This window comes from Eubalaena glacialis, chromosome 1 (genome assembly GCF_028564815.1).
Source record: "Eubalaena glacialis isolate mEubGla1 chromosome 1, mEubGla1.1.hap2.+ XY, whole genome shotgun sequence".
Classification (NCBI taxonomy): Eukaryota; Metazoa; Chordata; class Mammalia; order Artiodactyla; family Balaenidae; genus Eubalaena; species Eubalaena glacialis.
In genome coordinates, this window is record NC_083716.1 from 4,429,276 (window position 1) to 4,444,058 (window position 14,783).

General features: G+C 45.4%; 1 long non-coding RNA gene across 1 annotated transcript; it reads right to left on the reverse strand.

Annotated features, from left to right (window-relative positions):
* Positions 1-395: 395 nt before the first annotated feature.
* LOC133092586 (uncharacterized) lies at positions 396-9,901 on the reverse strand. The gene is made up of 3 exons (XR_009701079.1): positions 9,852-9,901; positions 4,910-5,165; positions 396-536 (listed from the first exon to the last, which is right to left on the reverse strand). It is a non-coding gene; the product is annotated as an uncharacterized LOC133092586 (long non-coding RNA).
* Between the last annotated feature and the right edge of the window lie 4,882 nt (positions 9,902-14,783).

Consider the following 14,783-nt stretch of genomic DNA (forward strand, 5'->3'; position numbering starts at 1 on the left):
GGACACAGATGAGGACGGGAGTTCCTGTAGGAACAGAGGGGTTAAGTGCACACAGCCCACGGATGCCGAGATGCCAGCCTTTCGCCCACTGGGCAGCAAGGCCTGTCGCCTCCAGGCAGGGGACACAGGGAATATCCTCTGGGGGATCCGACTGTAACCGAAAGTGGCGTCTAGCTGCTCGCCGCTCAAAAACCAATAAAGAGGCCAGGTTGGTGGAAAGGAAAGTCTGCTTTATTTTGGAGGCCAGCAACCATGGGGGAGGGCTGAGTCGACCCCACTGACAATCGGGGCAAAAGCTTTTATAGCCTGAGGAAGGGGGCTCCATGCAGAAACAGCATAGGCAGCTCAGACAGTCATGTTGAAATTGGTCATCAGTTTCATCTTGATCAGCATCATCTTGATTGTTTTAAGTATCAATATAATTAATCTTCAGTTCCAGGGTCGGTTTGTTCCCATTTTCTTGAGGCCAGTTCTCGGAACTGTGGCAGCTTATGTCGTGGCTACAGTCTGGTCATCATGGAGTTAACTTCTTCCACCTGGTGAGGGTTTCAGTATCTATAAGACAGCTCGCAGGATACGGCTCAGAATATGATCTATAGCCCTTGAGGAGGAACTAAAGGTCCTTGACTTTGCTTAATGACTAAATTATTATTGTTATGTCCTGTTTGACTGTTTTTCTTTGCTTCTGCATTTCCTCACTTCTCTGATTAAACTTATTCTTCGGCTAAAGTTTTTCCACAGACAAAAGGCAGGTGGAGGACATGGGGGGCGAGGACCATAGGGTCCTGCTCTGTTTCACGACCACCCGTGAGGAAAGACCTACAGACCTTGACATGGGGTGGGAGCTACAACCCACCACCTGGGTGACCCAGCCCACCGCCCAGCTCCCAGCCCACAGCCCCAGGAACTCAGAGATGCCATGGGCATTTTGTCATGTGTGTATAAAGGTGAGCAGACAGGAACCAGTAGAGGAAAGCAGATCACCCAGGAAAGAGTGACCAAAACAAATGGACAGAACGAAGCTTGTTGAGGGAGACTGAGACTGTGTGTGAAGAAGGGAAAAGCTTTCCTTAATGTCCCCGGAAAGAGGAGACCAGAGCTCACAACCGTATAACATAGACAGAGATCATGAAAAGGAATGTTTGGAGAACAGAAGAGAGTTATTGGCAACTCAGAATATTATAAGAAAGATGGAAAAAAGTCAACGAAAATATTGGGGTGCAAAATCAAAGAAATCTCACAGAGCAAAATAAATTGGTTAACAGGAGAGAAAGAATAAGAAAATTAAAGAATCATCCCAGGAGGTCAAATATCCAAATAATGGGAGTTTCCAGACAGAAAGAACTGTGAAGGCCAAGGGGAAGAAATTAGCTAACAAATCATTCTAGAAAATGTCCCAGGTCACAGAATTCTGGATGAAAGGGGCTTACGAGAAGCCCAAATACAACTGATGAAGCTGGACCCATAGGAACATACATTATGGTGAAAATTCAGAGCTCTGAGGACAAACAAAGGATCCTTCAAACTTCCAGAGAGGAAGAGGCAAAAGAAAAAAGAGGTCCGTCTAAGGATCCAGAACCCGGGTGGTTTCAGGATTCTGGGCAACAAACCAGGAGCCAAAGACGGTGGACAGACGCCACCGAAGTTCTCAAGGGAAATTATTTCCTACCTAGAAATGCAGTAAGTGTAGGGTGAAATAATGATGCTTTTCAGACCCAGGCTTCCCATGAGCCTTTCTTAGGAGATGACCAGCAGGTGTGCTTGAGAGTTAGAAAGAAAGAAAAAAGCGTTTCTGGAACACAGGTTTCAGGAGCAAATGGTGCAGACTGGATGGCCCAGGATGGGAGCTCTGGGAGAGGTTTTCCTCAGGAAGGAAACTTGAGAGTAGGGACGGCACCCAGAGGTCTCGAGGGTTAACACAAACGACCTCGTGATGAATGCACCACACTGAGCGACTGGCAGAGAAAATCAAAGAAAACTGACTCCTGGAAAAACAAAACAAAAAATGTGCAATAAACAGTGACCATAATTTACTACGTGGCTGAGCTTCAAACAGCATTCATGTAGTTGTGACGGCGGACACGGCTCTCATCAGAATTGCAGGGTAAGTATAGGAAGCGGACGGGTGGACGTAAGCCTATGAGTGTGTATGGTAGGCGTAGAGGTAGGGACAGGTGTGCATTCTCGTCTTCACAGAGAAAAGACCATGCTTAAAACTGAGAAGCCCAGGAGGAGTCGTGCCAGCACGGAATACATCGGTACAATGCAAAAGCGATGACCTCGGGGGGAGGTGTCATGGGAGGGAGGTGACATAGACAGGGGAGCTCTGAGTTGGGGATGTGTGCCTTTCAACAAACCTTGTAAAACTATTTTGTTTTTTTAAATCAGGTCCGTGTACAACTTTGATTTCTTTTAAAAAAATTTAAATTGTTGTTTCATGAGCTGCGTAACCACTGCAACGTAGTACACTTATGATTATAATCCTCTACAAAAGAACCTTCCTCATGGAGTTTTTGTAAAGATAAAATGAGATGATCCCCGTAAAGACCTTAGCAGATGCCTGACACAGATTTCACACTCAATAAATGCCGGTCTTTTCGTTCTTTCTTTCTTTATTTCTTAACTTCCAGGAGGACAGGGTGCTAGCCAGGCCAGCTCCAGGGCTAGTCCAAGGACTGCTGGGGAAAGGGTGAAGGAGCCTCAGCACATGAAAAACACCCCCTGGCCCCCTTAAGTTGAGCCAAGGCCACCAATCACAGGTTCTCCAGTGTTTCAGCAACCAAAGACCCAGAGACTTCTCCCTATGCGGCCACAGCTCTACAGGCAGTGAGTCCTAGCAGGAATATGAATTGCCTCTAAAGTAAAAGAATGTAAAGCTGGAGAGTGTGAGGTAGTTACTGGCTTTCCCTAATTTAAAAAAAAAAAAAAAGTGTAGATTAATTAAAACATACACAACGTAATTAGCATAAAGCAACACACGTCTGTGAGCACAGTTTTCCGACAGTGACAGCTGGACAGATCTACGGCCCATTTAGAAGGGAAACTGCAATCAAGCCTTGCTGTATTCCAAGTCAACTTAGACAACGTTGGACCACGGTAGATAACACATAGGAGCAATGCAAGTAAATCACTCCTAGAAAGCTAAAGGCAGTAGAGTTGTGAAGCTGTGCCTGCAGGGTTTCCCCACCATAAACAGGAAGACATCATCAGCAAGACATCATCGGGTCATGGTGATCCAAAATTCAACTAGGAAACAAACTCCTCAAACAAACAATGGGTTACCCTGCTTTATGTAAGTCAAATCATCTTGGTTTGTGAACCTTGTGATATTTTATGAAATAAATGTATGTGATGGCTCCATAACATCTGGAGCCAATGTTACGTTCTTGCATCTATAAGAAACACATATTGCCCAAGTTATAAATAAGGTCATGAATAGGTATTGAGAAAATACCTGCCAACCAGGGTTAAAAAGCTATTAGGAAAATTTTCCATCAAGTTTCAAGTTTCATCAACTGAAGCGAATCTTCAAATTCCTTAGATGACTGCAATCATTATTGCACAAGTGGATCTCAGTCGCACGTGTGATTGCCAAGTGTCGAGTTAGTCACCACAGGCTCGCCCCTGCAACAAGGAGTCACAGACCCACAAGAAAGGCCTCTGCTCTCCTGTCGGTGGGCTCCTGGGAACCACAGACGTAGCCCCCTCCCCGATGAATCCCATGTCCCCTCCACAAGCCGGATCACAGTGTTTCCCAAAGTCATCTGACGAGGGGACCCTTTTTCAAATGCAGTCTTTTGGGACTCTGTGCCACAGAACACACTTTGAGAAACAGCATCCGGATTCACTCATGCTGTAAACCTTGAGTGTGTTAGACATTGCCAAAGCCAAAATGAGCACGACACAATTCCCAACCTCAAGAAAGTGAATTAATAAAATCTGGTGCCTCCCCATGAAAAGATGTTCAACATCACTAATTATTAGAGAAATGCAAATCAAAACTACAACAAGGTACCACCTCACACGGGTCAGAATGGCCATCATTAAAAAGTCTACAAATAGCAAATGCTGGAGAGGGTGTAGAGAAAAGGGAACCCACCTACACTGTTGGTGGGAATGTAAATTGGTGCAGCCACTATGGAGAACAGTATGGAGGTTCCTCAGAAAACTAAAAATAGACCTACCATATGATCCAGCAATCCCACTCCTGGGCATATGTCCAGACAATACTATAATTCAAAAAGATACATGCACCCCTATGTTCATAGCAGCACTATTCACAATAGCCAAGTCATGGAAACAACCTAAATGTCCATTGACAGATGAATGGATAAAGAAGATGTGATACACACACACACACACACACACACACACACACACACACACACTGGAATATTATTCAGCCATAAAAAAGAATGAAATAACGCCATATGCAGCAACACGGATGCAACTACTGATTATCATACAAAGTGAAGTAAGTCAGAAAGAGAAACAGAATCACAAACATAGAGACCTGACTGGTGGTTGCCAAGGATTGGGTGGGGATTGGGGGAGGGATGGAGTGGGAAGTTGGGATTAGCAGATGTAAGCTTTTATATATAGAATGGATAAACAGCAAGGTCCTACTGTATAGCACAGAGAACTATATTCAATATCTTATGATAAACCATAAAGGAAAAGAATATTTAAAAAAAAGAATGTATATATATGTATAACTGAATCACTTTGCTGTAAGCAGAAATTAACACAACATTGTAAATCAACTATACTTCAATTAAAATATACTGACAAAAAACAAAAAAAGAAAAAAAACTGTTGCTATTAAGGTGACCGTTATTAAAAAGTAATAATAATAATCAGGTGCCTCCCAAAAGAAGACAATAAAGAGGAAAAAGAAATCAGGACTTACCGGGGGCCTAATATATACTAGGCCTGGGAGAGCAGGTGTGGCAGTCTGCTGGGGCTGCCATCAGGAAGTACCACAGACTGGGCAAACAACAGAAATGGATTTTCTTACAGTTCTGGAGGCTGGAAGGCCAAGATCAAGGTGTCGTCAGGGCTGGCTTCCTCTGAAGTCTCTCTCCTTGGCTCATAGACGGCCATCTTCTCCCTGTGTCCTCGCTTGGTCCTCCCTCTGTGTGTGTCTGTGTCCTAATCTCCTCTTCCTATAAGGACACCAGTCATATTGGATTAGGACCCACCCTAGTAACCTCATTTTAACATAAATTATCTCTTTAAAGACCTTATCTTCAAATACAATCACATTCTGAGGTACTGGGAGTTAGAACTCCATCAACGTATGAATCTGGGGGGACACAATTCAGCCCATAACAGCCATTTCACACATCTTATGTCATTCTCAAAATAAACCCCCAAAGTCAGTATTATTATTGCTCTCCTGTGAAAGTTGTCACCACAGTGATAAGGGGTGAGGAAAGATGGTGCACCCAGGTCCACATCTCTCCAAAGCAGCTGCTGACCCATGAAGATGCATTTTCATGCCAAAAGAAGACTTAACGGATATTATGCAGAATGTGAGAAAAAAAACTGAATGTGTATCACTTTTGTAACATTTTAGAAGTGAACCCGGTCATTATTTCTCATTGGAATAAATATCCAATTACAAGCAGACATTGCTAATGAAAAAACAATATTTCCAAAATTTTAAGAATGCGGTTATTTTTCAAACAAGTACCAAGTGAGCCGTTCTGAGTTTCTAGGTGCCCACGTCCTGTCAATGAAAGAGCAGGTTACCCTGAGTCGGCTCCGAGGCAGGCGGACCCCCCAGGACAGACAGCACAGCCCTGGTGCCGGAGGCTCTGCTTCTCCTTGGTCCTAATCTCACTCGCCAGCAGCATGGTTATCTCAGCACTTCCTCTGGGTCTTTCCACACCATTAAGCACCTGGTCCACACTCTTTGAACAGGCCTTAGTGGAGTGTCATCCTCACCACAAAAAACAGATGAGGCAGCGGCCACCTCCTTCACTTAGTAGTGCACGAGGAGAGAGTCCTTTACACACAGAGAGGCTGCAGAGAGGGCGTCTGGAGCAGTGGAATCACACAAGGACCTGAGTGTCACCTGCTCTCACACAGACCACTTGTGTGCCACGGACCAAGTCACTTCACCCTCTGAGCCTCAGATCCCCATCTGTCAGATAGGGATGATTCTTTTCTTAAATTCTTTTCCACATTGGTTTACCACAGGATATTGAATATAGGCTGCTGTGCTATACAGTAGGACCTAATGGTTTATCCATTCTCTATATAATAGTTTGCACCTGCTAATCCCAAACTCCCAATCCATCCCTCCTCCATCCCAGCCCGGACAACCACAAGTCCCTTCTCTATGTCTGTGAGTCTATTTCTGTTTCGTAGATAAGTTCATTTGTGTCATTTTATATTCCATATCTAAGCGATATCATATGGTATTTGTCTTTCTCTGCCTGACTTACTTCACTCAGTATGATAATCTCTGGGTCCATCCATGTTGCTGCACATGGCATTATTTCATTCTTTTTTCTGGCTGACTAATATTCCATTGTATACATGTACCACATCTTCTTTATCCCAAATGGGGATGATTCTTCTCCCATGAGATTGTCACGAAGCATAACGAGATAGCACAGGAAACAGGGGACTGTCCTGCCCGGCTCACAAGAGATGGGAGATGCTGCTACGACTTCCAACACGATCAGCATCAGTGTTTGTATTAAGTGACAATGCAAAATAGAGCTTCAGTCTGTGACAAGTGCCAAGAGGCACGTGTGGCCTCGGTGGGGTGGTAAGAGAAGAGTGAGGGCTGGTTCCCCACAGGGAGGGCTTGCTGTACACAACCAGGCCCGTCCATGGCAGCTGCAGAAGCCTTTGTAACCACGCAGGACCCTGTGAGGCCTTTCCAGAACAGACCCCCACTCCTGTCCTCTGCCTGCCTTTTGTCTGTAAAAAAAACCTTTAGTTAAAGAATGAATGTAATCAGAGAAGTGAGAAAATACAGAAAGAAAGGAAAACAGTCAAGCAAGACAAAATAATAATACTTTAGCCATTAAACAAAGTCAAGGACCTGTAGTTCTTCCTCAAGGACTATAGATACTATTCTGAGCCATGTCCTTTGAGCTGTTTTGCAGATACTGAAGCCCCCTCCAGGTGGAAGAAGTTAACTGGATGCTGCCCACAAGCACGCAGACCCCAGACCGCTTGGAACCAGGTGGATGATGGTGACTCTCGATGACCTCACCACCAGCCAATCAGAAGAACGTGCCCGAGCTGATCACGCCCCCTCCTTGAACACTATAAGACTCCTCACTGCCCCCCTCCAGCGTGGGACACACAGCCTTAAAGGCATTAGCCCGCCGTGGCCCCCTTTGCCCGGCAAAGCAATAAAGGTACTTCCTTCTACTTCACCCAAAACTCTGTGTCTGAGATTTAATCCGGCACTGGTGTACAGAGGCCAAATTTCAGCAACATCCTCACCTGTCAGGTTGTACGCTCAGCCCTAAGGTGGCCATTTGGCTATGGCACCTAAGTCCCAACCCACCATTGTTCCCATCCAAGCAGGGACTCACAGCTCAGGCCCCTGAGGCTCCCCACTGAGGTGAACCCCAGAGCCCTTCTCCACTTCTTTGTAATCAAGTAAAGCTGCTAACAGTGGAGATATCTTTTTAAAAAATGGCCAGGGATCCCTAGAGCCACAGGAAGAAACCACATAACCTAGGTGTTAAGTGTAAGGACGCCAGAGTCACACAAAGCCATAGGAGTCATGTTCCACCTCAGAAACATCCAAGCTGTGTGATCGCAGAAGCATTATCAACCTCTCTGTTTCCTCATTCAGAAAATGGGAATCAGGGCCAGATGAGAGAGGCACACATGTGGCTGCAGGGGACGGGGGGGGGGGGGGGGGGGGGGGGGCACTGAATTTAAGGAGGGGCTCTCAGGGTCATGCAAGTGGAGGGTCAGCCTCTGAGAGCAAGTGCAATAGGGAAGAATGACTCTGACTCCATGTTGGATCTGTGTTCCTTTTACTTTAAACTTTGTGCTCTGTTGCCTGTGCTTAGCCATGCTGGCTCTGCACCTTTTGTACAAGAATATTGTCTATAGCCTGAAATATACAGGATAACCTATTCTCAGGGCTCTGACCTTTAAGAGTCCATTCACATAGAGATAAAATGTTGCAAAACAGAGGATAGCATTTGTCTTGTTGCAGGTTTACAGGAACATCGTGACCTGACCTCGGTGAACAGCTGTAAGAACAAAGGATTCCCACACCAAGAAATCTGCAACAACCAACCACACCCCGTCCCTCCCTCACCTTGCCTTTAAAAGTGCTTTGCTGAAACCCTTCAAGGATCTTGGGGGTTTGGGGGCACGAGCCACCTGTTTCCTTGCATGGCCCTGCAATAAACCTTTCTCTGCTCCAAACCCCGATGTTTCGGTTTGTTTGGCCTCACTGGGCATCGGGCACAGGAACTTGCGTTGGGTAACACAAGCACTTCCTTAAATTTTGCACCCCAGGACCTCACACGGTCCTGCCGCTGGAGGGAATAACCAGAGTATCTAGGGCAGAGGAGAAACCTGCAGTGCTTAGCAGAGCACCTGACATAGGGCGGACCCTCGATAAAAATTATAATCATGTTAACTAACTCTACACTCCACGCAGTAAGCTCAGGAAGATAGATTCTAACCTCCCGCACACCTCTCTCACTTCAATCTCTCTCCAAAGTTTACCTGAAGAACATTCCCAACAGCATAGAAGTGGAACTGAACCAGAATGCTAATCCCAATAGGGTTCATTCCTATCCATATCCCAATGTGACATCTTTCGGGTGGTTACTGCTAAGTCTGACTACTGAGATCTTCCTCTAGATGATGCACTATTTTAATCCTATAAATAATACTCAGGATCCGCTATAGCCAAGTGTCACACCCATCATACCCTATCAGTAAGTCTCTCGGGTATTTTTTCGCTGCAGGCTGGGTGCCTATTGACAACATGGAATGTCATATTCATCCTTTTAACACACTGCCTGACATTCAGTGGACACAACAAATGCCTAAAACACATAATGGCTAATTGGGCCAATATGTCTGAAGTTTCCAAGTTAGTAAATTTATACCAAAAGGTTAAAGTTTTCAGACAGTAAGTTATTATTACAGCAGTAGTAAATGATTCAAAAGAATTAGCTCCGGGGCTTCCGTGGTGGCGCAGTGGTTGAGAATCTGCCTGCCAATGCAGGGGACACAGGTTCGAGCCCTGGTCTGGGAAGATCCCACATGCCGCAGAGCAGCTGGGCCCGTGAGCCACAATTACTGAGCCTGCGCGTCTGGAGCCTGTGCTCCACAACGAGAGGCCGCGATAGTGAGAGGCCCGCGCACCGCGATGAAGAGTGGCCCCCGCTTGCCACAACTAGAGAAAGCCCTCGCACAGAAACGAAGACCCAACACAGCCATAAATGAAATAAATAAATAATTAAAAAAAAAAAAAAAAAAGAATTAGCTCCATGTTGCAATATTGATCCAAAGGCTTCATGAGACAGTTAAAGCCATTTCTCCCATCGTATTTTGGAACAGACTTGCCCTTAACTGAATTCAGAGCTTTTCAGTTGATAACGGTTTATATCCCCATCAGTCCTATTCCGGCAGCACTTAGTTTGGGTTTGTTTTGAGAAGGATCCGTGATTCCAGGAAACCGAGCAGACTGGACCCTCTGGGTCTCCGGGGCCCACCCTGCCGGACGATACAGCGCAACCCACGCGTTGGCACAGGCTGCGGGGTCTACATCCCCCTGGGTCAGCACAACTCTGAGAAGTGCAATGACCTCAGCACAAACGCTAGACGGAAGCATGGAACTGTCTTACCTCCAAAGTCTCGTAACAGCGGCCTTACGTGTGGTTAGCGCCAGTCCCAGCGCCGCGGTTCTGCGCCTGCGCTGACCTCGCCGCGCTCCCGCATCGGAGCCTGCGTTTCTACCCGAAGGGCGCAGTGGTCCCGCTGTGTCGCCAGATGGCGCTGCGGCCCCAGCCTTCGCGCTCCGGGGGCCGCGTGGGCTCGGGCCGGCGGGTCCCCTCCGCTTCCGGGTGGGACAAACAGAAGAGCCTCGGAGCAGTGGTGCTCCGGTCACTCGGCTCCAGCAGATGGCGGAAGGCGACTGGGCCTGATGCGGGTGGACTGCTTTTTTTTTTTTTTTTTTTGCTTTCAAGAAAAGTCCCAAAGCTGAATTTTTGTTTGAAACTCTAGCAATTACTGTACTTTAAACATTTTAACAGAAACTTCTTTAAGGGATGGGCGCGGGGCGGGGCTGCGCGGGAGGCCGGCTGGGGACGCAGCAGGACTGAGGCTGCGAGGTCCCAGGAGGCAAGTCCAGGCCCCGGCCTCACATACAGAGAGGCAGTAAGAGTAACGTAACGACCCCCTGTACCTATCACCCAGCTCCAAAAATTGTTGTACATGGGCATCTGGTGTCATCCATACCCCCTGGACACTTCCACCTCTCACCTCCACTGATTTATTTTGAAGTAAATCCCAGATATCCTATTTCTTCCTCCATAAATAGGTAGTGTGTATCTCTAACAGTCAGGACTCTTCTAAAGTAACAGTACCTTTGTCACAATAATACTACTATTATCACACCAAAAATATTTCCTTAATACCATCAAATACTCATTCAGTGCCCCAGTTTCTCCACTGCCTCATGGATGTGTCCTTAGCAGTGGATTTTTCCAAATCAATTCCAAAAAGGCCCGTGAATTGCTTTCGTTTGATTTTAAAATGCTTTTTGAATTCAGGTAAAATTTTTCACATACCAAACACTGTACAGATCTCAAGTGTATAGTTCTCAGAGTTTGGTCAGATATAAACACTTGCGTGATCAACATATCAATCCAAATGTAAAAGCTTTCCATCATCACCCCTGAAAGTCCCCTCCTACCCCCTTGCAATCCATCCTGCCACCGCCCAGCCCACCAGAAACCACTGATCGTACTTCTGTTATCATAGAGGAGTTTTGCCGTTCTAGAAAATCACATAAGCGGGCAGGCAACATGTACCCATCTGTGTCTAACTTCTTTCACCCAATGTAATATGTTCTTCGAGGTTCAGTCACAATGTCCTATGTACCAAGACTTCATTCTTTTTTATTCCTTTGTCGTATTTCACCGTGTAAATATAACACAGCTTATACTGTAACATAGCCTCTTAGGACATACCCTGTTGATGGATATTTGGATTGTTCCCAGGTTTTGGATATAGCTGCTCACACAAGTCCTTTTGTGGCAATATGCTTTCATTTCTCTTTGGCAAATGCCTTGGAGTGGAATTGCTGGGTCATGGGAAAGATGTATATTTGACTTTATAAGTATCTGCCTGAGAGTTTCCAACCTGGTCACGCCGCTTACATGCCCACAGCAATGTCTGAGAACCCATCGCGCTCTGCAGCCTCCCCTGCATTTGCTGTTCTCTCTCTTTTTAATTTTAACCCTTCTGGTGGGTGTGTAACGGTATCTCCGTGTAGTTTTAAATTGCACTTCCTGGTGTTTTGGGAATGAGTTCTAGTTCTCTAGGTTCCTGCTTACCTGAAAATGTCTTTATTTCACCCTTTTTTTATACAGGGTATTTTCCTTAGATATAGAAATCTAGGTGGACAGATTTGTTTTTCCAATGACTGCCAGGCCTTGCAGAGTCTTGCCCTGGACTTGGAAGTCCAACCCCTGGCTAAGGACCCTCAGCTGAGGTGTTTGCGTGCCCGCCCTTCTGCACACAGCCCCTCCTCTTGCGGCATCACGCCCACCAAACCCGTCTTTCTCAGCAGCCCAGTCTCCAGTCTCTGCTCCCACGACAAGGGGAGATGCCTCCTCTCCACTCGGTCTCACCTCCCTGCACCCGCACAGAAATCGGGGCCAGGAGGCACATGGCTCAAATTGCATGGTTTCTTCTCTCAAGGATGCCAGCCTGAGCTGGCTGTGGCCCAGTTCCCAAAGAGAGTGCCTTACCTATTTTGTTCCATTTTACCATTGTTTGAAGTGGGAGGGTGAGTCTAAAACCAGTTTACTCCATCATGGTTGAAGTCCAAGACCTTCTCATCTGTTCCTTTAAATAGGTTCCTTTGCCCTCTTTTTGTTGTTGCTGTTTTGTTTTTGTTTTTGTTTTTGTTGTTCCTTGCAGTATACTGAAGAAAACACGTTCCTTGTCCTGCAGACTTGCCCACATCTGGATTCTACCTCCGCCTCTTACTTGCCCCTCTCCCTTGTGTTTCCTGGACACTGGTATTTCCATCCGGAGGCCAAATCCCATTCCAGCTGATTTCTTCGCAGCCCACTCGGAGGTCCAGGTGTGTACTGCTCTCTGCTTGCACTCAATGCTCAGTCTCTGTGATGTCAGTAGCCTTTGATGACCATTGCCTGGATTTATTTTTTCATGAAGGATTTGCAGAATGCTGACATTCTTTTTCAATTTCCCTTCTCCCGTCACTTACTGAGTGCATCTATAAAGAGAAACTCTCCCTAATCAACTGCGTGTTTGCTCTGAGGCACAGCTCCTGGAAGAAAGGCAGATGGAAGCTTGACCTTCTCCCTTGCTTTGCCAGAGTGGACTGGTTTCCTTATATCTTTTGGAGGTGGCCAGTGAGTTTCTTTTCTTTCTTTTTTTTTTGAAGGAATCATTGTGAACTTGAGGAATTTAAATATATTTTGTGCATTTCAAGTCCCTGTAGTTAGTCAATATTTTTTTAGCTGAAGATCAAAGTTTCCCCACTGGGGACACGGGGGACCTCTTCACAGCGGCTCCTGGGTCCTTTAGGCGTGACCCCAGTAGTCTCTGAGAGGCATCCTTGCTTTTTACTTGTTTATTTTATTTATTTATTTTTGGCTGCGTTGGGTCTTCATTGCTGCGCGCGGGCTTTCTCTAGTTGCGGCAAGCGGGGGCTGCTCTTTGTCCTGGTGCGCGGGCTTCTCACTGCGGTGGCTTCCCTTGTTGCGGAGCATGGGCTCTAGGCCCACGGGCTTCAGTAGTTGTGGGTCGCGGGCTCTAGAGCGCAGGCTCAGTAGTTGTGGCGCACGGGCTTAGTTGCTGTGGGCACGTGGGATCTTCCCGGACCAGGGCTTGAACCCGTGTCCCCTGCATTGGCAGGCGGATTCTTAACACTGCGCCACAAGGGAAGTCCCATCCCCATCCTTGCTTTTTAGTGTGACAAGTCATTCTAGGGTCATCCTGCTCAGTTCTTGCACCTGATACAGGATTTACCATTTCTATAGGGAAACTTGGTTTTTTTTAGTAGGAAACAGTATTGAGAGACCACAATCTAGGAAGTAAGGACACTCATGACTATTGACTAAGTTCTAGGTCTTTCTGGGAATATATCAGGAAATATGTCTTCTCTTTCACATTTTAAAAGAAATATATACCATGAATTCATACTGCCATTCCCAATTCAAAATCTACTTACTGTAACAAGGAATCCAACTCTGCTTTTTGATGTTTGACTGCTGACAGCTTTTAAGCCTCATCCCTTGCCTCCCTCCCCTCCCCCGCCTCCCCTGCCTGACCCCACGTCTGAGTGAGCTGATAAGAAGGGCCAGATGCTCCCTGCTTCAAACCAGCAAGCCCCCGCCACCAGCTTACCCTCATGCCGACCCCGCCTCCTGACCACAGTAAAACCCCAGCCAGGTTCTTTTCCTCACACTCGCAAGCCATTTCAGACCTGGTGAGAGGCCTGCCCTGCTCCCCCGGAGACCTCAGTTTTCTGAGTCATGAGCCTTTCATACCCTCTGGGGGATGGAGGCGGCACCATCAGGCCCTACACACAAATCAGACCTGAGGGGAGGGTCCCTCCTTTGCAGGGTATCCACAGAACACTTCACTGTTTGATTTCATATTTATATCCTTTTTTCTTAGGCTGAAAAACTCTCCAGTGATACTCACGTAATTACCTATTTGCTTTCTCCCATTATAATAAGTTCAGAATAATGATATCAATATTACTACCAATGCAATTATTGAAAACTGCTTGATATTATTTTTCAGTTCATTTATATCCTTGGGGAATGGCTATCAAGGGATGCACCATTCAATTATTGTGTTTTAAATGACTTTAAATTATTGCTCTTTGTGTGGCTCTGTTGCTGCCTGAATGTTAGTTTCACTTTAATTTCTACTTTTAGGGTTTTCTATATCTTTGATTCAATTGGTTTTATATTTGTATAAATATTAATATGATTCAAGAGTCAAATCTATCAAAGAAGGAAAGTTCAGAGAAATCTAGCTTTTCTCCCTGTGCTCCCTCCTCCATTTTTACATTATATGTATTTCACATTATATGTATATTATGTATATCATAATATATGTATTATATATGTATATATACATATGTAAACTATATGTATATTGTTTCATTTTAATAAGAGCAAATATGCATATATATTCATAAGCCCATTTTTTAGATAAACGTAGCATGCTGTATGCAACTTTTCCCACTTTATCTTTTACACTTGATAATATTTGGAGGCAATTACTCCATAGCAGTTTACAGAAATATTAAAATCTTTTTGTTTGAATAGTCCACTTAAAGTTATTGAATCAATTGATGTATTTGATACCAATCTTGTTATATTTTAAAATATATATTGATATAGCTATGTAGTCTTTCACTATGTTATCTGTATTCTCTGTCTCTCTTTTCTGTATGTTTAGATATTTCAGAGTGTTTGTAGTTATGGTCTAATGGCTACACTTACACTAACAGCTTTATGTAATATCTTTGTCCCTTCTTTTTGAGCCCATTGGTTTCTTAATATGAG